This window comes from Thalassophryne amazonica, chromosome 2 (genome assembly GCF_902500255.1).
Source record: "Thalassophryne amazonica chromosome 2, fThaAma1.1, whole genome shotgun sequence".
NCBI classification, from domain to species: Eukaryota; Metazoa; Chordata; class Actinopteri; order Batrachoidiformes; family Batrachoididae; genus Thalassophryne; species Thalassophryne amazonica.
Window position 1 is genome coordinate 52,255,735 of NC_047104.1, and position 24,660 is coordinate 52,280,394.

A 24,660-nucleotide genomic window follows, 5' to 3' on the forward strand; every position below is an offset into this window, starting at 1 on the left:
CAAGAGAAAAGCCACAAGCATAAAATACACAGAAAACTCTACAGACACTGGGATGCCAGGTTACCACTTCTGTAACTGGAAAGATCTGGCAGTAGCCTCCTGCTCAGCTCTGGCTTAAGGAGGATGCCGCTGATTGATGCAGGTGCGCCACAGTCACAGGTGTAGGCAATCCACTCCACCAGCAGGGAAACACAGAAGGAAGGGGCAGAACACACAGATGACAACAGGAAGTTTGATCTTAGATTGTTGACTGATCTGACCCTAAATTACATCACTTCTTCTCACTTATAAGCCTGAATGTATCCTGGATTCCACATTCTTGATGATTACAGTTTTATGCCAACCTTTGCTATGCATAGCACCTAGAAGTCAATACAATTTCAACAAACAATACATTTAGCAGAAAACAGCATTATTATTAACAAAATGACAAGCAAACAAACAGAATCAATAACATCAGCATCCAGTCTATATTAAATTGTTAATAACTACCACAGAAAAAAATTCAAAAACATCACAATTACAGTTGTTGAAAGCATAACTTTGTAGATCCAGCTCCAAAAAGAGGCCAAGATAGAAATGAAGATATCTGTCTTAATGGCACACTGCCTAATGTGAACCACATGCAGGAGGCTTGGAGGAAAAGGAAATGGTACTCAGAATGGCCATTGTTCTAATTCAGAGCTAATCTGGAGATAATGACACCAACATCAATAGCAGACAGTCGATTGAAGGATAACATCGGAGGTTTTTTTTTTTATTTTTTTTGAGCTCTTATCATGAGTTTGGGGATTAGCTTTTTTGACGTTGAGGTCATGACCTTGGCGCTGGAAATGTTAATGATTTAGCCCTTGAAGATGACCTCAGGATGTATGTGTGTAATAATTAATGGGAACAGCACTCAGGACCGTCACACATGGTTCCTGTCATGTCTCAGCACAAATCATTTCTTTCTGAATGTAAAATGTGACTGACAGGTCACCACTTTTCTAACCATCTTCTTCACTGCTTCCTTGATGGATGTGTGATAAATGTGTAGGATTTTATTTGTTGGTCAGTTGCTATACCCATGATTTTCAGTCAGTCTGCTCAGCCTTTCTCCATGGCAACCACTAATTAAGGATGATTCTTCCTTGTGCCCTTTGCCCTTTGTAATTTGCCTTTTTCATCCTCATTCACCTCCTGCTGTAATGCAGCACCACTCTTATGCAGGCACTTTAAATTATTCACCTCTCTAAAATAGGCCTTTGGGTGTATAAAGTCTGACCTTTAACCTGGAAACGTGGGACAGCGTGAACATAAATCTATGTTATTTAATTTGTGCAGACACAGATCTTCAGCAGAGTATGCAGCAGAGGACACCGTGATGTAAACTCTTTGTGTTGCTGCTTCTCTGTGGATGGAGACTGGGAGAATCTGAGTATTAAAGGTTGTAATCCCTTTCCATTTTCTCCAAAATTGACAACATCGAATTTGTGTTGAATTGTATTGTAAAGCACTTTTTCTGTGGTATATTGCAAAATTCCAGTAAATTCTATGATTCTAGTGGTTACTTTGGTGGTGGTGGTGGTGGTCAGGTGGGGGAGCTTTTGTAGATAACAAGGAAGGAAGCATATACGCAAAATTTAAGTTTTAAGTTGAATATGACAAAACTGGAAATATGATATTTCACAACCCAGAAAACTGCAATTATGGAGTCTAACACAGCTAAGATAAAATGTTAATCTTGTTGTGTGGGCCGCTGAAGAGGAGGTACTGCTGGCCCACCACCACCAGAGGGCACCCTGCCTGGAGTGCGGGCTCCAGGCACCAGAGGGCGCTGCCGCCTCACAGGAGCAGCCAGGGTGCCTCACCTATGACAGCTGTCACCACTCATCTGATCTGCATCGGTATATCAGCAAGACGTCATCTCCACCTCTTTGCCGAGATATCGTTCTACCGAGGAGGTAACGAACTCAGCCGTTGTGTTGTCTTTCAGACAGTGACTTTGTTGCTTGTGTTTTGACAGTGGTTGGTGAGTACTTGCAGCTGGAGACTGTATTGAACCCTTTTTGATAAGTACTCACATTTTCCTGACAAGAGGTGGAGGTGGTTTTTTTCACCATCCGTGTTGCTGGGTACAAACGCACCCACATCTAACTGTTTTTGTTCCTCGCCAGCAGTACCAGATCCGACAAGCGGAGGCAGTGGCCACCTGGGAGTTCGGGACTTGGCGGCTCCAGTATTCCCAGGGTTCGGTGGCGGAGGAAATCGTGTGGTTCCGGTTCTGCTTTGGACAGACGTCTTCTATCTTCGAGCCTGCCCACATGACACCTTTGTGAATTGACTTTATTATTTTCTGTTGTAATCTGTTGTGCTTGTTGTGCTTATTTCACAACAGTAAAAGTGCTATTTGACTTCCTCCATTGTCCGTTCATTTGTGCCCCCTGTTGTGGGTCTGTGTTCCAACACTTTCACAACAAATCTTCTCTTTCATTAGGGCCCCTTCACACATAACGACGTGTAAAAGACGCAGAAACCAGTAGAAAATCCGTGAACAAAAAACTAAATGGGGAACTCCAAAACATTCCACCTACTGTCGGGAGGGACACACGGTTGGACAGGTGTGCACGATACCACAGCGACGGTATCGTGCATGCTCGCGTTCATGTGCATGAACACAGTGCAAGCACGTGGAAAGTCACGCACACAGCAGCAGAGCAAAATATTAGAAAAACACCACCATTTATAATACTTAATTCCTGTTATAAAGAGTGGACTTACACTCCGCCTAGACATACAGGAGGAAGTAATGAAATGACATGGATTACTGTTCTCGGTAACACTTTATATTAACTGCACGCTATAAAGCATTGGTAAAGCATTTCTAAAGTGTAAGTAAATGCTTAAGTAACTACTTGTAAAACATTTACAAAGCATTCTATTTTTATTGGTAAGAACATAAATAGATGGCTTAATAATTATTAGTAACAAAATATGTAATGTCTTTATAAAACATTTATAAATAATTTTTTAATTCTCTGTAAACCATTTAAGAAAAGTTGCTCATTAATAGTTTACATTTACAAATGTAAAATCAGACACTATTCATTAGTGATAAAAATACTTTACAAATCATATTTTTATTGTCTTTACATTTTTTCCCTCACAAATTATTAAGCATTATTTTTTATTAGCTACTCATTAGTAAGAACATAAATAGATGGCTTAATAATTATTAATAACAAAATATGCAATGTCTTTATAAAACATTTATAAATGATTTTTTTAATTCTCTATAAACCATTTAAGAATCCCACAATAACGACTTCTCTCTGCACCTATTATTTGTTCATCACATTCCTCTTCTGTTCTTTTAGCTGCTACCTGCTCTCTGCTCTCTAATTCTTTCCTCTTTCCCTTTTTAGCTCTCTCAAATACTGTACCTCTGGTTAAGGGGGTCCTCATATTAAGCTTTTTCCCAGTGCCATATTTTATTATTATTATTATTAGTAGTAGTATTATTATTATTTTATTAGTCCTTATTTTTATTTTATTTTATTTCTTAATTTCATTTTTAGCACACAGTTGTTTATTTATTTTATGTTTTATGAATTAAATTTCTTTAATTTTAAGCACCCAATCATTTCAAGGAATATAAACCTATTTTTTCAAACCAAATAAGATGTGATTTTATTTAACTCGCCGACTAATGGCTGCAACACCAAGTGCAAATGATACTATATTGCCAACAGATGGCAGCAGCTCACACAATTCTTCAACAAATTAAAATGGCGAGGAAGATGTCCTATGACACTTCCTGTTTCTGTTCTCATTGTTGACGAATGTCCGAGGGGAAAGATTAAAAAGAAAACTTTAACAGTTTTTCGGACCGTATGGACTAATGTTGCTTAATCACTAGGCTCGGCTAAAGCTGCATTGGCTAACCGTTATTGCATCAAATCTGACTGCTTAATGTATTTTAAGGTTGAAAATCATCAAGCAGACATTTTGTTTCTGTCCGAGAGGCTACTCGTTTGATCAATGTGAATTTATATATGGACATATAAAAGTGAACTGGTCAGCTGTTTGAGATTGTGATTAAAATATATATTAAGCATACACAAATGAGTTATAAAACAAATTTAACCTTCACTTTCGTTAAGATCACACCAAATACTTTACAAACAGCTTGTAAAGGCTTTATAATAGTATTTTTAAGTTTACTAATGTGTTGATAAGCATTTAAAAGTGGATATATAAAAGTGAATTGGTCAACTTTGAGACTGTGATTAAAATATATATTAAGCATATACAAATGAGTTATAAAACAAATTCTTACATAGATAAAGTATTTAAAACTGCATACTTATAGTAATGGGGAAAGAGACTTGAGCTTTGTATGTTATTAACAAATGATACATAAAGTATTGAGGATTAAGGATAAGTAGTTAATGCAATCTTTACAAATGTTATAACTGATACATTGCGCATCAACTAATGGTTTATTAATGCTTAGTAAAGGCTTAATTTGAGGAAAAAATGTGAAGACAATAAAAATATGATTTGTAAAGTATTTTTATCACTAATGAATAGTGTCTGATTTTACATTTGAAATGATGAACTATTAATGATCACCTTTTCTTAAATGGTTTATAGAGAATTATAAAACCATTTGTAAATGTTTTATAAAGACATTACATATTTTGTTATTGATAATTATTAAGCCATCTATGTTCTTACCAATGAGTAGCTAATAAAAAGAAAGCTTTGTAAATGTTTTACAAGTAGTTACTTAAACATTTACTTACACTTTATAAATGCTTTACTCATGCTTTATAGCGTGCAGTTAATATAAGTGTTACCCTGTTCTCCCTTTTAAGTTTTACATGAATTACTTGATGCGCCCCTCTCATGAAGACATCAACCGGGCATCCATTTCATGAAGAGTCAGCTCCTGTGTCATAACCCTTCAGTCGGCACGGTGTGTCTAGCGCACAGTGATCTGCTGGTGACCGCGTTGTAAATATGATATGTATTTTAATTATTATAATGTGGGGAAATCCCACAGTGACATGCGCCTCGTGGTGGTTTCCTGCATGGCATCGATATTCACCAGTGTTGCAGCTCGCTCACCCGGCGGTCAGCTGGAACCATATGTGCTTTAATTTATTTCCACGTGAGGACAGAATCCCGACGTCCACGCCTCACGGTAAGGTTATGTGACTTCATATTCTACAAGCCACTATAGGTGTTCCCCAGCTGTGACTTGCGAGCTCAGATATCTGAACAGCTGCCAGTCACAGGGGGACATGCTCATCTTTGTCTTCTTACCTCGCCACTTCACATTAAAAATGCTGACTCTCTGTACGATTTTTATTTTCTGTATGTATTATTATTTGTTTGTCCTGTGTCTGTCTGATGTCTGTGTTTGTTATGTAACACCTTGCATGCACGGTCACATCCAGCTGACAGTCAGCGGTCAGCTGACAGGCGCTGTATGTCCACAACAAAGCTTATGAGCAAAGCCATCACACTTGAATGAGTTCATGCCTTTACCCTTATTTGTTTTATTTAATCTCCATTCTTTCTGTCTGGCATGTTAACTACAATTTACGTGGCGGAAATGACATCAGCCTGCCTGGCTGGCTCATTAATTTCACACCGTACTGTGTGCTCACATGCTGGATGGTCCTCATATGAGTGCCCACCCACACATGTGCACTGCGTGTTCACCAGCTCAAATGTGGTCACCTGCTCTCTACTTTCATGCCAGGAGTGCAAATAGCCATGCCTTTTCAAATGTATATGTACAATGACAATAAAGGCTCTATTCTATTCTATTCTATTCTATTCTATTCTATTCTATTATATTATATTCTAGATTAGCTGTTTCTTAGCACAGAGAGCAGTGTAAAATTCCTGAAGGGTTGTACATATAAGAGAGATTAAATTGGAGAGAATGGGAGATTTCAGAGACAAAAAAAACCTCAGAAAGAACTCACGTGAGATTATGCTTTGTGCAGCATTTCATGTGATTAGTTTGACTGATAAAATAACAAACTACAAGCACTCAGAGAGCGAAACCTCCACCAAGGCCATATATAGGGTCACTGATGTCACATGGAATACCCTTTGGCAAAGACACTTATTCCACGTCATTTCATGCATCTACCATCATGTTTCAGATTCAGTGGTTAACCCTCTGGGGTCCGGGGGCATTTTTTGGACAGTTCACTCGCCTGGCATAAATGTTTTATTATTGCTGTTAACAGCTCTCCCTGCATCCCACAATCAAGTTTTTTGTCTCTTTTTTTCAGGACAAACTGTACTTTCAAAATATATATGCTAAAGTTGTGTTTTATAAGTGTAATAAAGGTTTACAATCAGAAATAAGAAAGGAAAAAGTAAAGCGGAAATAATTTTCCACACATTTATTCAAAACACACAGCAAACTATAATAAACAACTGTTTTGACACTTTATAAAGGTAATTTGAGGTCTTGTGTGAAAGACTGTACAACAAAAAGGTTCAAACAATAAACACAAATGCACATTTTGAACAATATATACAAAATGGTCTATGCGTTTCTTCATCTCAAAGCAATTCCTGTCTGCTATTACACAAAGGTTACATCACAAACTTCCTACTGTTTGTTCTCTCCTGCTCTGAAAGCAACAGTCACACTTCGAGGCTCATTCAGTTTGAGGAGTGGCCCCTTCCCCCTCACTCCATTGATATAGTAAACAGTGCTTTACGCTGGAGCGAGAGAGCTTGCCACAGACTTATCCAGCAACATTCACAGGAAAATTAGCCGAGCAATCCTGATACTCACACACTGTTTGAGCACGTGAGATTGCGTGAGAGGCTCTCCGTCTGCTCACTTTCACAACCAACCAACCAACCAAGAAACAAATGGACACAACCGAAAACATAACCTCCTTGGTGGAGGTAATAACATTCTGAAGAAATTAATTAGGTTAAACCTTCATCAGTACATATCATGGCATTTACTGCTCTGTACACCTGAGGTCCATATGAATCCACCAGAACATATTATTTTGAACACTGTTAACATTTTTAACATGCTCATTTAGGGTCTGCTCCTTTCTCTGCCCCTGACCAGGGCAGCATTTCTACATCTGGCGTTGGTCCCCGGGTGCCAGACTGTGGCTGCCCACTGCTCCGAGTGGCTGGATTATGTCTAACTATAATTAGGATGGCTTAAATGCAGCGGACACATTTTCTTGCATACAGAGTGCATCAAGGAAGTATTCACAGTGTTTCACATTTTGTTATGTTACAGCCTTATACCAAAATGGATGAAATTCATTTTTTTTCCCTCAAACTTCTACACACAACACCCCATAATGACACTGTGAAAAATGTTTTTTTTTCAAATTTATTAAAAAAGAAAATAAATCACACGTACATAAGTATTCACAGCCTTTGCCATGCAGCTCAAAATTGAGCTCAGGTGCATTCTGTTCCCACTGATCATCTTTGAGATGTTTCTACACCTTAACTGGAGTCCACCTGGGGTACATTCAGTTGATTGGGCATGATTTGGAAAGGTACACACCTGTCTACATATAAGGTCCCACAGTTGACAGTGCATGTCAGAGCACAAACCAAGCATGAAGTCAAAGGAATTGTCTGTAGACCTCCAAAACAGGACTGTCTTGAGGGAAGGGTACAGAAACATTTCTGCTGCTGTGAAGGTCCCAGTGAGCACGGCGGTCTCCATCACCCGTAAATGGAAGACATTCGGATCCACCAGGACTCTTTCCCGAGCTGGCCACCTGTGTAAAATGAGTCTTCTGATTGAACATCTCTGGAGTAATCTGAAAATAGCTGTGCACAGACAATCCCCATCCAACCTGATGGAGCTTGAGAGCTGCTGCAAAGAGGAATGGGCAAAACTGTCCAAAGATAGGTGCACCAAGCTTGTGGTGTCATATTCAAGAAGACTTGAGGCTGTAAGTGCTCCCAAAGGGGTATCAGCAAATTATTGAAGACAGGGTGTGAATACTTACAGTAGCATTCAGAATAATAGTAGTGCTATGTGACTCAAAAGATTAATCCAGGTTTTGAGTATATTTTTTATTGTTACATGGAAACAAGGTACCAGTAGATTCAGTAGATTCTCACAAATCCAACAAGACCAAGCATTCATGATATGCACATTCTTAAGGCTATGAAATTGGGCTATTAGTAAAAAAAAAAGTAGAAAAGGGGGTGTTCACAATAATAGTAGTGTGGCATTCAGTCCGTGAGATTGTCAGTTTTGTGGAACAAACAGGTGTGAATCAGGTGTCCCCTATTTAAGGATGAAGCCAGCACCTGTTGAACCTGCTTTTCTCTTTGAAAGCCTGAGGAAAATGGGACGTTCAAGACATTGTTCAGAAGCACAGCGTAGTTTGATTAAAAAGTTGATTGGAGAGGGGAAAACTTATACGCAGGTGCAAAAAATTATAGGCTGTTCATCTACAATGATCTCCAATGCTTTAAAATGGACAATAACACCAGAGATGCGTGGAAGAAAACAACAAAGGCTCACCCATTGATCAGCTCCAGGATGATCAAAGACAGTCTGGAGTTACCTGTAAGTGCTGTGACAGTTAGAAGAAGCCTGTGTGAAGCTAATTTATTTGCAAGAATCCCCCACGAAGTCCTTCTGTGAAATAAAAGATGACCTCCAAACTCTAAATTCAAGCCACAGTTCACAGTGAAGACAGTGAAGCATGGTGGTGCAAGCATCATGGTATGGGCATGTTTCTCCTACTATGGTGTTGGGCCTATATATCGCATACCAGGTATCATGGATCAGTTTGGATATGTCAAAATACTTGAAGAGGTCATATTGCCTTATGCTGAAAAGGACATGCCCTTGAAATGGGTGTTTCAACAAGACAGTGACTCCAAGCACACTAGTAAATGAGCAAAATCTTGGTTCCAAACCAACAAAATTAATACCTCGCAGATGTGAAGAAATCATGAAAAACTGTGGTTATACAACTAAATACTAGTTTAGTGATTCACAGGATTGCTAAAAAAGCTGTTTGAACATAGTAGTTTTGATTTTGTAGCATCAACAGCAGATGCTACTATTATTGTGAAAACCCCCTTTTCTACTTTTTTTACTAATAGCCCAATTTCATAGTCTTAAGAGTGTGCATATCATGAATGCTTGGTCTTGTTGGATTTGTGAGAATCTACTGAATCTACTGGTACCTTGTTTCCATGTAACAATAAGAAATACAGTGGTCCCTAACTATAACGCGGTTCACCTTTCGTGGTCTCGCAGTTTCGTAGATTTTTTTGTGCAATTTTTCATGCTTTTTTTTTAACAGCGCATTGTGTTCTGCATCCTTATCAGGTGGGCTGGTTGCGGCACCGGTCGGCATCACCGCGATTGCTCTCACTGCCTCTGATGCGCTTTCTGCGGGCTCAGTAAATGCAGCAGCGAGCCACTCACACCGCCCTCCTGTCTGCTGTGTGGAACTGCGCTAAATCTGGCAACAGGTCCAGAGACTACGCTTGCTGTTTTGATGCAGATGTTGACCACAGCCGCAGAGCTCTGTGGCCACCGAGAGAGGACTTGGATTCTTTGCGGGTCCTGCATCCGTACCCCCGGAGGCAGTGAGTGAAGGGAGAGCACGCGCATTGTGTTCTGCGTGTGTCTGTTTATAATCTTCTCGCACAGAAGTAAAAAGAGTGTTTACACAGGAAAGAAAAGTGACAAAATGTTAATGCCTGTTTGAGAAAAGTGTATAAAGTGTGTAGTGAGGGGTTTTAGAGCCTTAAAACATCTATAATAATTGCAAAAAATAGCGCTGACTACTTTGCGGATTTCGCTTATCATGGGTTATTTTTTAGGACGTAATTCCCGCGATAAACGAGGGACCACTGTATACTCAAAACCTGGATTAATCTTTTTAGTCACATAGCACTACTATTATTCTGAACACTACTGTATGTACACGTGATTTGCTAGATTTTTTTTAATACTTCTTCTTTGTCTTTCGGCTGTTGCTGTTAGGGGTCGCCACAGCAGATCAATCGTTTCCATCTCACCCTGTCCTCTGTATCTTCCTCTGTCATACCAACCACCTGCATGTCCTCCCTCAGCACATCCATAAACCTCCTCTTTGGCCTCCCTCTTCTCCGCCTGCCTCGTGGCTCCATCCTCAGCATCCTTTTCCCTATATACCCTGGGTCCCTCCTCTGCACATGTCCAAACCATCTCAATCTCACTTCTCTGACTTTGTCTCCAAACTGTCCCACCTGAGCTCTCCCTCTGATATGTTCATTCCTAATCTTGTCCATTCTAATCATTCCCAAAGAGAATCTCAACATCTTCAGTTCTGCCACCTCCAGCTGTGCCTCCTGTCTTTTTGTTAGTGCCACCGTCTCTAAGCCGTACAACATAGCTGGTCTCACTACTGTCTTGTAAACTTTCCCCTTCACTCTTGCTGATATTCTTCGGTCACAAATCACTCCTGCCACCTTTCTCCACCCACTCCACCCTGCCTGCACTCTCTTCTTCACCTCTTTACCACATTCTCCATTACTTTGAACAGTTGACCTCAAATATTTAAACTTATCTACTTTCACCACTTCTACTCCTTGTAACTACACTATTCCACTGGGCTCCTTTCCATTCACACACATGTACTCAAGGATTCAAGGATTCAAAGAAATTTTATTGTCATATGCACAGAAGAACATGTTCCCTGCACAATGAAATGTGTCTACTGCATTTAACCCAATCCTAATTGCCAGTAGGAGCAGAAGTCGCCATTAGGCGCCCGGGGACCAGCTCCAGATGTACATCCCTGCCTTGGTCAACAGCAGGGCTGAGCAAACCGACACTGACCCATAACAAACAACACACACACAAAACACAACACATAGGCTGGCCTGGTACATAAAACATATATATGAAAGCAAAACACGAGGGAAAAGGAGAAAAAAAAAACCTCATAGCCGCTGCATTACACAGCGGCAATGAGGAAAAAAATCCCCATCAGCACAGAAAAACAATGATCACACAGACAAAAACAAGGACACAGGACGACAACCGAGATTTGAAAGGACCAGTTTATCAGAACACTCCGGAGGCAGCCTGTTTGGCGCCGTCAACGGCCTTGTCCGACAATCCTGGAGGGGGAGGGAGCAGCCCTGCGCAGTCTGAGCAGTCCTGAACAGTTCTAACACAGTCAACGTCAGAGCTGGAGAAGCTGAGGGGAGGGGGGAAGACCAGGGAGCGAGGCTTAAGTGTTGATCTTCTGAGGAGGTTTTATCACAGCAACCTTGAAGTGCAGCTGTATTTGGGGAAGCCAAATGAATAGCCAGATTAGCAGACGCCTGAAAGATTCCACAGTTCTGAGAACAGAGTGGCTCTCAATGCATCTGAATGTAGAATGTGGTCTTCACAGATGGTCAGAGCAGGTTTCCAGGGCTGCAATCTTGCTCGAGATGTTTTCCAACGCGCGGTTAACCCCACCGACTGCGCAGCCACTGCCTTCCCAATCGAATCAATCATGTAGGGCAGCCTGGAAGGACCAATCAAAGCTGCTTCCACTTTCTTGATTTTCCGGTAAACCAGCAAAGTGCCTGCTCCACACATCAGAAAGCCGGTCACCACCAAGCCGAATATGTACACATCTTCGACGTCCTCCACAGAAAGCATGTAAAGGCACATGACCTGCCATCTCCTCCACGAGTCCATCACGTAACCCATCACATGCGTCCCGGCAGGACAGGTCGGGTCCTCCGCCCCCGAATGTCTTGTAGAAAAAATAGTGTCAATTGCGTTCAGAGACCACTTTAACAGATCCATTTTTGTCGTTTTCCAGAAGAGCAAAGCTGCAGCCTCACAGACAACACGCCACAGAAGCAGGAAAGATAAGGAGGGAGGGAGAAGAGAAAAGTGCGTCCGTCTCGGCCAAGTGCAAGCTGGCAAAAAAAAAAACTCAGTCTTGCTTCTACTGACTTTCATTCCCCTTCTCTCCAAAGCATATCTCTACCTCTCCAGACTAGAATCAACTTGCTCTCTACACTCACTGCAGATCACAATGTCATCTGCAAACATCATAGTCCATGGGGACTCCTGTCTGATCTCATCCGTCAACCTGTCCATCACCACTGCAAACAAGAAAGGACTCAGAGCTGATCCTTGGTGTAATCCCACCTCCACCTTGAATGAGTCTGTCCTCCTACTGCACATCTCACCGCTGTCACACTGTTCTTGTACATGTCCTGCACTACCCTAACATACTTCTCTGCCACTCCAGACTTCCTCATACAATACCACAACTCTTCTCTTGGCACCCTATCATAAGCTTTTTCTAAGTCCACAAACACACAATGTAACTCTTTCTGGCCTTCTCTGTACTTCTCCAACAGTATTCTCAGAGCAAACACTGCATCTGTAGTGCTCTTTCTCGGCATGAAACCATATTGCTGCTCACAGATCTTCACCTGTTTTCTGAGCCTAGCTTCTACTACTCTTTCCCAAAACCTCATGCTGTGGCTGATCAACTTTATGCCACTGTAGTTACTGCAGCTCTGCACATCACCCTTGTTCTTGAAAATAGGAACCAGCACACTTCGTCTCCACTCCTCAGGCATCCTCTCACTTTCCAAGATTTTATTAAACAATCTGGTTAGAAACTCCACTGCCATCTCTCCTAGACATTTCCATGCCTCCACTAGAATGTCATCTGGACCAACTGCCTTTCCACTCTTCATCCTCTTCATAGCAGCCCTCACTACTTCCTTACTAATCTCTTGTACTTCCTGACTTACTCTCACCACATCATCCAGCATTTTCTCTCGCTCATTTTTTTCATTCATCAGCTCTTCAAAATATTCCCTCCACCTTCTCAACACACACTCTTCACTTGTCAGCACATTACCATGTGCATCTTTTACCACCCTAACCTGCTGCACATCCTTTCCAGCTCTGTCCCTTTGTCTGGCCAATTGGTACAAGTCCTTTTCTCCTTCCTTACTATTCAACTTCTTGTATAGCTCGCAATATGCCTTTTCCTTTGCTTTTGCCACTTCTCTTTTCACCTTACACCGCATCTCCTTGTACTCCTGTCTACTTTCTTCATCTCTCCGACTATCCCAAAACTTTTTCACCAACTTTTTTCTCCTTATGCTTTCCTGGACCTCTTCATTCCACCACCAAGTCTCCTTGTCTTCCTTCCACTCTCCAGATGTCATACCCAGTACTGTCCTAGCTGTCTCCCTCACCACATCTGCAGTACTTTTCCAGTTGTCCAAAATTGCTTCCCCTCCATCCAGTGCTTCTCTCACCTGCTCAATAATGTCACACAACAGTCTTCCTCCTTCAGCTTCCATCAGCTTCCACCATCTGATCCTTTGTTGAGCTCTCACTCTCTTCTTCTTCTTTACCTCTAAAGTCATCCTACAAACAACCATCCTATGCTGTCTAATGACACTCTCCTGCCACCACCTTACAGTCTCTGATTTCTTTTAGCTTGCATCTCCTATAAAGAATGTAGTCCACCTGTGTGCACCTTCCTCCACTGTTATATGTTATCCTGTGCTCCTCCCTTTTCTTAAAGTAGGTGTTCACCACAGCCATTTCTATCTTTTTTGTAAAATCAAATACCATCTGTCCTTCCCCATTCCTATCCTTGATACCATATCTACCCATTACTTCCTCATCACCTCTGTTCCCTTCACCAACATGCCCATTGAAGTCTGCTCCTATCACCACTCTTTCATGCTTGGGCACACTCTCCACTCTTTCATGCTTGGGCACACTCTCCACCACCTCATCTAACACACTCCAGAAATCTTCTTTCTCCTTCATCTCACAACCTACCTGTGGGGCATATGCACTGATGATATTTATCATCACCCCTTCAATTTCCAACTTCACACTCATCACCCTGTCAGACACTCGCTGAACCTCCAGCACACTTTTAACGTACTCGTACTTTAAAATGACCCCAACACCATTTATTTTCCTGTCCTCACCATGGTACAACTTGTACCCACCGTCAATGCTCCTGCTCTTACTTCCCTTCCACTTGGTCTCTTGCACACACAATATGTCTACTTTTCTCCTCTCCATCATATCAGCCAGCACTCTCCCTTTACCAGTCATACTACCAACATTCAAAGTCCCCACTCTCATTTCCACCCTTCTAGTTTTCTTCATTTTAATACATTAGCCAAAATTTCAAAAATAATTTTTCCTTGTTGTTTTAATGAAGTGTTATGAGTAGGATTTTGAGGGAAAAATTTACTCCATTTTGGAATAAAGCTGTAACATAACAAAATGTGGATCAAGTGAAGCACTGTGAATACTTTCTGAATGCATCGTATGTATATGTACAATGACAATAAAGGCCTCTTCTTCTTCTTCTCCTTCTTTTTAATCCATTATTGCAGGTATCTGTAATATAGAATTGTAGTCAGAGGTTTACATACACTCATCATGGCCATGAATGACGTGGTCATTTTGGCCTTTAAGTGATGCCTTTGAACTGTTCCTTTGCTTGGGTGGAATGACCAGTGGTGGGCACAGCTAACCAAAAAATTAGCTTTGATAACAGATAATCAGCTAACTGAAAAGTTATTTTTTATAAAGCTAAACTGATAAACCACCCAAAAATTTATCGGAAGCTACAGATAACCAATAACTTCCAGTATTGTCTTCGGTACACTCGCAACTACTAACAAGCTGATTTTGAGTTTTAACACCACAGTCACTTATGGTAGTATTAAAGGTAACTACAGACCCAAACAATGAGTCTACACTTCTGTCTTTGTGCATCCTGCCCACTGCTGGAAGCTCCTGTTTACTACATAACTTCCAGCAGTGAAGCTCAACTCTCTACTCAATAACAGCATTGCCATGAGGTGGAGGTCTTGGAAAATAAAGCAGTGCTGACTTATGGTTTGGTTTCTATGTAAACCAACACGTTAATGTGAGGCGTGTCGTGTGTTGGTGTTTACAGATAATTGTGCTTTTGTAAAATATGTCATTTTTTAATTTGTAAAAAAAAAGGTATTTTCAAAAAAAAAAACAAAAAAAAAAAAACAAAGTTGTAATTAGATAACCGTCTGATATAACCGGTGTCAAAATAAATAGAACACTGCCAACTACTGGATGTTCAGTACTAGGGTGAATACGGCCATGAACACTACTGGCCAGTAAATGGCAGTAGAGTCCGTGAAAACCTGCCAAAACAAAATTCCAGATAATCCGTGTATGCTGCATTTAAGATGGGTGGAATTTATTAAACGCACACTGAATTTCAGACATCTTATATATATTACACTGGAACAAAGATGACAGACAGTGTTTGACATAAGCATGACTCTAATAGCAAACAGGAATCGATTGCAATGATTGCAATTAAAATAATGGAGGAGCAACCTGAGCTTCTTCTGGCATTTTTACATAAAACAAACACAACAACGTCTATAAACCCATATTGTGCCTAAAACTCACGAGAGTTTTAGGCACAATATACAAAGAGTTTAATGCTGTTCTCCATGTGGAGGCTAATCAGAGCGTCTCAAATGCATTTCTTCTGTCGTGAATGTACTGAGGTACCCATAATGCACCTGGGCACAGCATGTCCACACTAAAACCTTCAAAATTATTGCATTACTTTAAAACTAAAACATATATGTGATATTTTCACTTTATAAAACTTCAGACATGGCGTTAATTTAAATAACTTGTCCAAAATTAGTTTGGTTAAAATTTTAACCATAAGTTAAAACTGTATGCCTTTGGATGACTTGGGTGATATTGCCAGCATATCAGTATGGGGCCAAAAGAAATGAGCCTTTTTTCTTTTTTATGACCAGTTCTCCTTTGCCTGCAGAGGAGAGAGCGGTTTCTTCCAGAACCAACTCTTCTCTGTTTACAGAGAACAGAACTGTGCATCTGCTATAAAACATTTAATAGGTAGGTACTCGACTGATTTTAGATTTCATAAATGTTTGTAACTTTTCAGTTTTGTTTGCCATGTCTGCAAAAATACATTAATGGTCTAAAAATTATTGGACCAAAACTTATTATAAGATAATTAGTTAGGTTTTCAAAGTTATCTGAAAAGCTAATCTGATAATGAAAACATTATTTTCGATAATTAGCAGATTAGCAGAACTGTGCCCACCACTGGGAATGACTATACAGTATACAGCACTAATGACTGAAAAAACAAATTAACAACAACAATAACAAAAAACAAGCATTGAGTGCACAAGTTTGAATTTATTTTGGATCTTCTCTTATCTACACAGGGTCAAAATTATACATACAGGCTCAAATATATACATACGCCTGCACTGTGGCGTTTGCGGGCGATTTGGCAGGGTGACGCTATCCCCTTGCATGAGATGCAGTGCATTACTGCCATGTCAGTTAAATTTTGAACAAATCAAAAATTGCACAACAACAAATTTGCAGTGCATCTGGATGGGGCCAAGTAAGTTCAGTTGCCTCCAGCCACACAGCTTTGCAGCCGGGCCAGCTCTGACCCATCATTCATGCACACCAGCGCGTTGGACAAGTTCTGTCTGGTGGCCGAGGAGCCGAGCAATACAGATTTATCCTATTGTTTTATTTTTATTGAGGACCACAATGAAAGTAAGTTTTATGTGTTGGCCCGGTCCTGCACACGTCAGTGGGCTGGACGTGGGCTGGACGTGTCCTGTATGACGGAAGAGTAGCTGCGCAAACTGGATTTACTCATTTTCTAAAATTGAGGATCACAATGGAAATAACTTTAATGCTTTATTGTATAATCCTTGGCAAGTTTATATTATATATTTTTATTTTGCATGCATGTATGTTATTGGTGACTAAACTGAATCAAAACATGCACATCCCCAAGCGCTGCTATGTATGCTGACTACTTACGATTTTTGGTCCTATTTTCACGGCCAATCCGTGTGACATTTGGCCCACATTCAGTCGAAATGCACTAATAATGCACTAATGTCATAAGTCCCAAATCACTGAAAAACTAAAAAATTGTCTCAAATTCGTTTTGTTGCTATTTTCTGTCCCCACCTACTCTCCAACAGTTGCAGTCCATTGAGATACTACCCATAGTAAGCTACACCTCAACCAGACACTTTTGGGAGCCATCAACATGCTTCTGGCATAATTCTGCCTGGAAATGTCACCACTTTTCTTGGCAAAATTGGTAGAGTTCAATTAAACTGGTTGATTTCCTGGCTGGTACATGACTTTTAATACAAAAATTCCACACCTGTCCCTGCAAGTTCTCCCTGTGTCTGTGTTGGTTTCCTCCAGGTGTCCCTTTTCCCTCCCACAACCAAAAACAAACAAAAACATGCTTAATTAGGGACTGCTCCCTTCTCTGCTTCTGATGATGGCACCATCTCTACATCTGGAGTTGGTCCCTGAGCGCTGGACTGTGGCTGCTCACTGCTCCTAGTGGTTGGATTGTGTCTAATTGTGACTAGGATGGGTTAAATGCAGAGGACAAATGCATAATAACAATGATGAAGGCCCTTCTTTTTCAGTAGTGATGAAAACTGACATAAAGCTCACAATCTTCTAACAGAGACTGACCATGTACCATTATATCAAACTCAGGTCTAAGCGGACCCATGAGAAGGATTATTATGGAACCCACAGTATTTAATCAAATATTATTAAAGTATGTGAAATTGGAGAGAATTATATAGGTGACAATTACATAAAATTTCAGCTGAGTAAGTATAACGGTTCAGAAAATATATCAAAACATATGGACCCCAGGGGTACTAATTAGGGTTAAGGTGATTTAGTCCAATCTCAGTGTGTAAACTGCCAGTTCAGAAGCTCAAAAATGCAGCAGTGCGCCTCCGCTAACATGGAGACACTTCAAACCACAGGCCCTAATCCCACAGGCCATATGTTTGGGAAAACACAAGCATTCTCTTTGATTATTGAAAGAATTTTGTCTGCTTCTCTGCCTCTGCAGTCGAATCAGACGGCAAGCCATCCGGAGTGCTTGCTGATTAAAAAAACATAAAATTAAAAGTACAGCACAATCAAAAGAAATGCAAACAAGACACATCTTTCTCATCTCACTCAAAATGTGGATTACTACTTTGATTAATCGCTTTGTAATCTGAGCTCTGAAATTTTGTGACCCATCAAAGAGGGATAATTTGCTGGAGCAATGGGGAAGGATTATTTCTCTCTTGACCCTGCGCTATTCTTCTTCACGTGAGGATTAAAACTCAATTATCACGGTCTCAATTATCTCCTGGGTTTAAATGAATCTCCATTACGCCCCAGTCATATTTCAATTAAACATGCTATCATAGCATTAGTGCAAACTGTACTTAAAACTGTCATTTATTCCATTAATATTACACTTCTTGCTAATGTGGAGCTGAACAAGCATCATAATTATTCACTCACTAAACATATTTCACACTTGTCTGTGCCGGCGGTATGTCGGGACCTCAGCGTGCTGCGTTATAATCTAATGGCAATATGTTTCAGTTGTGAGCTATAATAATGACATAATGGACTCGGGGTTCTGCTTAATTATGGCACAGTGAACAAGTGTCGGGTTAAGGAGGTTCAAGCATTACTAGATTACTCAGCGCACTCAGTAGACCTCAGCACTGCTATAACACTAACACAGGTCACATAATTCAAGCTTCCTCATTAAACTTAAAATGACTGCATAATTTTGTACTCGGATTATTGATTTTAAAATGCAGGTGCACAGAAAAAACAAAATTGGCTGGGTACCAGGTGCACGCATACATGCACCAAGAATGAACAATCTTTTTTTTTTTTTTTTTTTGAATTAACAATATGATTGCATGTTTTACAGACATATTTCTTAAAATACAGCAATTTTATTACAGCCGCCCCTGTTTTATCACTGATCCCTATCCAGACCAGCATGAAATTGAACTCACTGTTTGTCTGCTACACAGCATGTGTGACTAATAGATGTCAGCAAACTCACATAATTAGGTTTTTAATACTCTTTTTCAGCGTTCTCCACTTCCCACAGCTACGTCTCCAAGGCCCTTTGGCTGAAAGTAACCAAACTTTTTATTTTATTTTTACTAATGCATTTTTTTGGACTTCTGCACACATGTTTGTTATGTCTTATGTGTATAGTGTTTCTGAATAATGGGTTGTAGTGTAAATTAATTTTTATCAATGTTTTTTAAAGCTGTTTTATGTCTTACTTTTTAATTATTTCATTTGTGTGTTTGTTTGTCTTTTGTTCTTTCTGTTGCTGCGTATTGTTCTGCAGCTGCTGGAGCACATTTTGCCCAAGAAAAACATCCCTGTGGGGAAAATAAAATATATTTGATATTTTAATGTGCAGAGTTCAGTCAAATCAATAAAATATCAAATCTAATTTATTTTCCCCACAGGGATATATATATATATATATATATATATATATATATATATATATATATATATATATATATATATATATATATATATATATATATACAATAGTGTTCAGAATAATAGTAGTGCTATATGACAAAAAAGGTTAATCCAGGTTTTGAGTACATTTCTTATTGTTACATGGGAAACAAGGTACCAGTAGATTCAGTAGATTCTCACAAATCCAACAAGACCAAGCATTCATGATATGCACACTCTTAAGGCTATGAAATTGGGCTATTAATAAAAAAGTAGAAAAGGGGGTTTTCACAATAATAGTAGTGTGGCATTTGGTCAATGAGTTCGTCAGTTTTGTGGAACAAACAGGTGTGAATCAGGTGTCCCCTATTTAAGGATGAAGCCAGCACCTGTTGAACATGCTTTTCTCTTTGAAAGCCTGAGGAAAATGGGACATTCAAGACATTGTTCAGAAGAACAGCATAGTTTGATTAAAAAGTTGATTCCAGAGGGGAAAACATATATACAGGTGCATATAAGCTTTGCATATAAGTATATATATCTATATACATAAATGGCTACTTTTGTCTTTCTGTCTGTCTGGAATAGGCTCTAAAACTACAAAAGGTGAACTCCCCAAAGTTACATATTCTGAACCACCATGACATGGGCTACAACCTGGTACTATTTTCAAACACAAAAATTAATATTAAGACAACAATATTAACAGTAATCTGATACATACAGTTGAACCCCAAAGTTACATATTCTAAACCACCATGACATGGACTACAACCTGGTACTATTTAAAAAAAAAAAAAAAAAATTAATATTAAAACAACAATATTAACAATAATCTCATACATACAGTTGAACCATATGTACCTCAGTGGCAGTTGTACTCCAGCACAAATCTCTCAGCTTTAATAGCTGGCCGCTGGCCCTATGCATATATGCAGGAGCTCAGTAGCCTGCCTACTGCTATAAACAGAGCCCAGACTCCTGGGCTATCTGCTGCTGGCTGCTGGCTAGCACACATAGCGTGGGTGTGCATGCCAGCTTGGTTGTATAACCAAGCAGATTCAAATATCCCCCTTGATATGAATGCATCCTTTCTCTGCACATGCTGCACGTGGGTGCTACAAGCCTGTTTGACTCTCCTTGAAAAGATTTGAACAACTCTACAAACTTTTGTGTTTTCAGACCTGTTTATAGCAAAAACAAATGTGAGTATTCTGTCATTTACTGACTAATCATATACTGAACATTTTGATTGTAAGAATATAAATACACAATTCAATACAAAGTAACTTTGTTCCATGTGCTTTGTTATCCCCATACTCCCCTCCACCAATATTACACCCATGATATTTGACACCATGTGTGAATGAGTAGATATGCCATCCTACTTAAAAATAGTCCTTAAATCTGGTTTAATCATTATGGCAATATGCACCCTCAAATTGAAATTTTTCTGTACCTATTGGCCAATACTGCATTATGTTTATCAACTTCAAAATAAATACAGGGTAAACTCTTCATAATGCTGTCCCCAGGAACAAGGATTTAGACCTGCAGATAAGGTGCCAGCTCAGAGATGTAGATGGGTTCTCCCCATGCCAGGCATTGGTGGCTGAGAAGGGTTGATCAAACTTATACACAATCACTATGATATAATACTTATCAGAATACAGCCTATTCCTTCTTGGAATGAAGCTTTTCACTCTTAGCAGAGCGCTTTCAACCACAGGCTGTAAATTAAACTAAAAGTTTACTGGAAGGCTGTAAATTAAACTTTAAAAGTTTACTGGATAAAATATCAAGCTTTGTCTTTTCTTGCAATTTGTACATGTATTTCTAAACATTTGCACATTTTCTAAAAATAAAGGTGTACAGTGTACATGATGTGTATCACTTGCCTAGCGTTGATCATAATGTATCAGGCAAACGCATGTTTTCTGTATCACAATGGCACTCTGCAGATCATTTGAAAAAGTGATGTAGTTCTAACTGCTGATGGGGCAGCACCCTTTCAATCAGCCAGTAAGCGGGCATAGAGCCTGTGTTCTCCAATGGCGCGTTGTACTCAACAAAAATATAAACACAACACTTTTGGTTTTGCTCCCATTTTGTATGAGATGAACTCAAAGATCTAAAACTTTTTCCACATACACAATATCACCATTTCCCTCAAATATTGTTCACAAACCAGTCTAAAGCTGTGATAGTGAGCACTTGTCCTTTGCTGAGATAATCCATCCCACCTCATAGGTGTGCCATATCAAGATGCTGATTAGACACCATGATTAGTGCAGAGGTGTGCCTTAGACTGCCCACAATAAAAGGCCACTCTGAAAGGTGCAGTTTTGTTTTATTGGGGGGGGATACCAGTCAGTATCTGGTGTGACCACCATCTGCCTCATGCAGTGCAACACATCTCCTTCGCATAGAGTTGAAGAGAATACCTCTCCAACATGCCAAACGCCAGCGAATGTGAGCATTTGCCCACTTAAGTCGGTTACGACGACGAACTGGTGTCAGGTCAAGACCCCGATGAGGACGACGAGCATGCAGATGAGCTTCCCTGAGACGGTTTCTGACAGTTTGTGCAGAAATTCTTTGGTTATGCAAACCGATTGTTTCAGCAGCTGTCCGAGTGGCTGGTCTCAGACGATCTTGAAGGTGAACATGCTGGATGTGGAGGTCCTGGGCTGGTGTGGTTACACGTGGTCTGCGGTTGTGAGGCTGGTTGGATGTACTGCCAAATTCTCTGAAACACCTTTGGAGACGGCTTATGGTAGAGAAATTAACATTCAATACACGAGCAACAGCTCTGGTTGACATTCCTGCTGTCAGCATGCCAACTGCACGCTCCCTCAAATCTTGCGACATCTGTTGCATTGTGCTGTGTGATAAAACTGCACCTTTCAGAGTGGCCTTTTATTGTGGGCAGTCTAAGGCACACCTGTGCACTAATCATGGTGTCTAATCAGCATCTTGATATGGCACACCTGTGAGGTGGGATGGATTATCTCAGCAAAGGAGAAGTGCTCACTATCACAGATTTAGACTGGTTTGTGAACAATATTTGAGGGAAATGGTGATATTGTGTATGTGGAAAAAGTTTGAGATCTTTGAGTTCATCTCATACAAAATTGGAGCAAAACCAAAAGTGTTGCGTTTATATTTTTGTTGAGTATATATAGGCTGCTCATTATGATGTAAATATCATAAATTAAATTTTGTTATTTATCAACTCTTCACAACCTGCTGTCCTATTATAATAGTGCACTAGCTTTGGGGTTGATCTAATAGTTTTGGTATGTTGATGTTTCATGGCTCAAACTGTTTTTAGTGGTCAAACCTCTTTTTTTTACAATTGAAAAGATTGTTTGTTCTCTAAATATACCAATGAATGCATAACTTTAAGAAATATGCAAGGTAACATTTACACCATTTAAAGATGGAATGCCTCAAAGTGTGCAAAAAGAAACCATTACTTTTGCTGATAATGTGGCTGGCCTGAATATGGCAGAACCTGCGAGCTTCCACAGTTAGTTAGTCAGATGCTCCAGAGTTGGTAACCCCAATCAGCTGTATATCCACTTTCCTGACAGAAGGACAAGGAACACTGTCTACCAAGAGGCTCTTCAGAACTATTGGTCAGTAAAAGCTACATTTAAATATATATTCAACATCTCAAATCCAAAATTAACATTTGCTTAAAAGCCATTTTATTTTTGTAGCATTCTTATAAACTAGATTTGCAATGTATCAACAATTATAAAGGTCATAACATCAATTCTGATTAATGATTATGAGCATACTTGATCTGCAATATAAAGTCTGAATAACTTCATTGTTGTTTCTTGCATGCAGCAAAATTCAGTTTTCTCTCTTGGTTTGGGGATTCCACCTATTTTGGGTTTTTAGTTCAAACCTTTGCCTATTCAGACTACATATATACTTATAAGATATCTACAATTATGACAAAATATAAACTTTAGAATATTTTGTAGATTATATCTTAAACAGGTTAACCTGGGCAACGCCGGGTACCCCAGCTAGTTGTATATAAGACAATAGGATCTTAATAATTAATTAACCACCTGCAAATTATAAAGAACACAATGCTTATATGGCCAAGGGTTTTTAGCATGGCATTATATGTAAATCAGTCAGGGAAAAAGTAAAACAAATGTACTTTAGTTTTACTTTACACTTTAAACTTTACAAAATAATGCACTGGTGGTATGGTGAATGATGCGCTAAAGTACACGTGAAATCAGAGGGAAATATTGTAGCTTGCCTTGTTTTTGATTAGATTTGTGTTGTATACACTGTTGGCTTGATAATTATGGTTTGTTCTTTGGATGATGAATGATACGTAAATGATAAACTGAGTAATACTACTCAGGTGGCCCTGTATGATTGAGATCATCCCACAAATAGAGCAAAGTGTATGCAGTTGTTTTTTTTCTCATGGTGCACTGATAGCAATTATAGGTTAGGTATGAAAAGAAAAAATAATAAAGTAAACAGTGCGTGGGATGGGAATGACAAAAATGATAAAGTTGAGTGTCCATACCCTGTAATTACTTTTTCTGTTTTTCAAGTCTTTTGAGTTAAGTCATAAATAGTTATTATCACTGTGAGACAAGCTTTGAAGTTTTGTGTCATAAATAATTATTATACTATGAAACTAACAATGTCACTCCTGACACTCCTTTATATCTTAGAAAAACAAAACTGTCTCCATTGAAACTTATTGTGTGGTATAGTATTTATAATCAGTGTTGTAATAACATAACTTTATGAATGTCTATAGTGCTGTTTGTATATTATGAGTAAATTACAGCAAATACAGTATAATGCCTTACACCCCAGACACACAAATTGCATGAACTGCATGAATGCCAAATTACAAACTGACATTCGAACAACATTTGTGCAAATCATGCTGCATTCGAAGTGCACTGCAAAAAACCCCATACAGCATTCCTACAACAGTCGGCACATTCTTGTGTTACTCTTGATAGAAAACGTCAAGCCATACAAATTGAAATTCAAACAACATTCGTGCAATTCATCCTGCATCCGAAGTACATTCAAATTCCTCGGACAGCCTTCATGTGGCACTTAGGGAAATATGCCAAATTGGCAGGCTAGCATGAATGTAGAGAAGAGGCACACTGCTGTCACGCTGCAGTCAAACTGAGACATATTTATATGGTGGTCATACTGCTGTGTGACTGCTTGCCCGAATATCATTC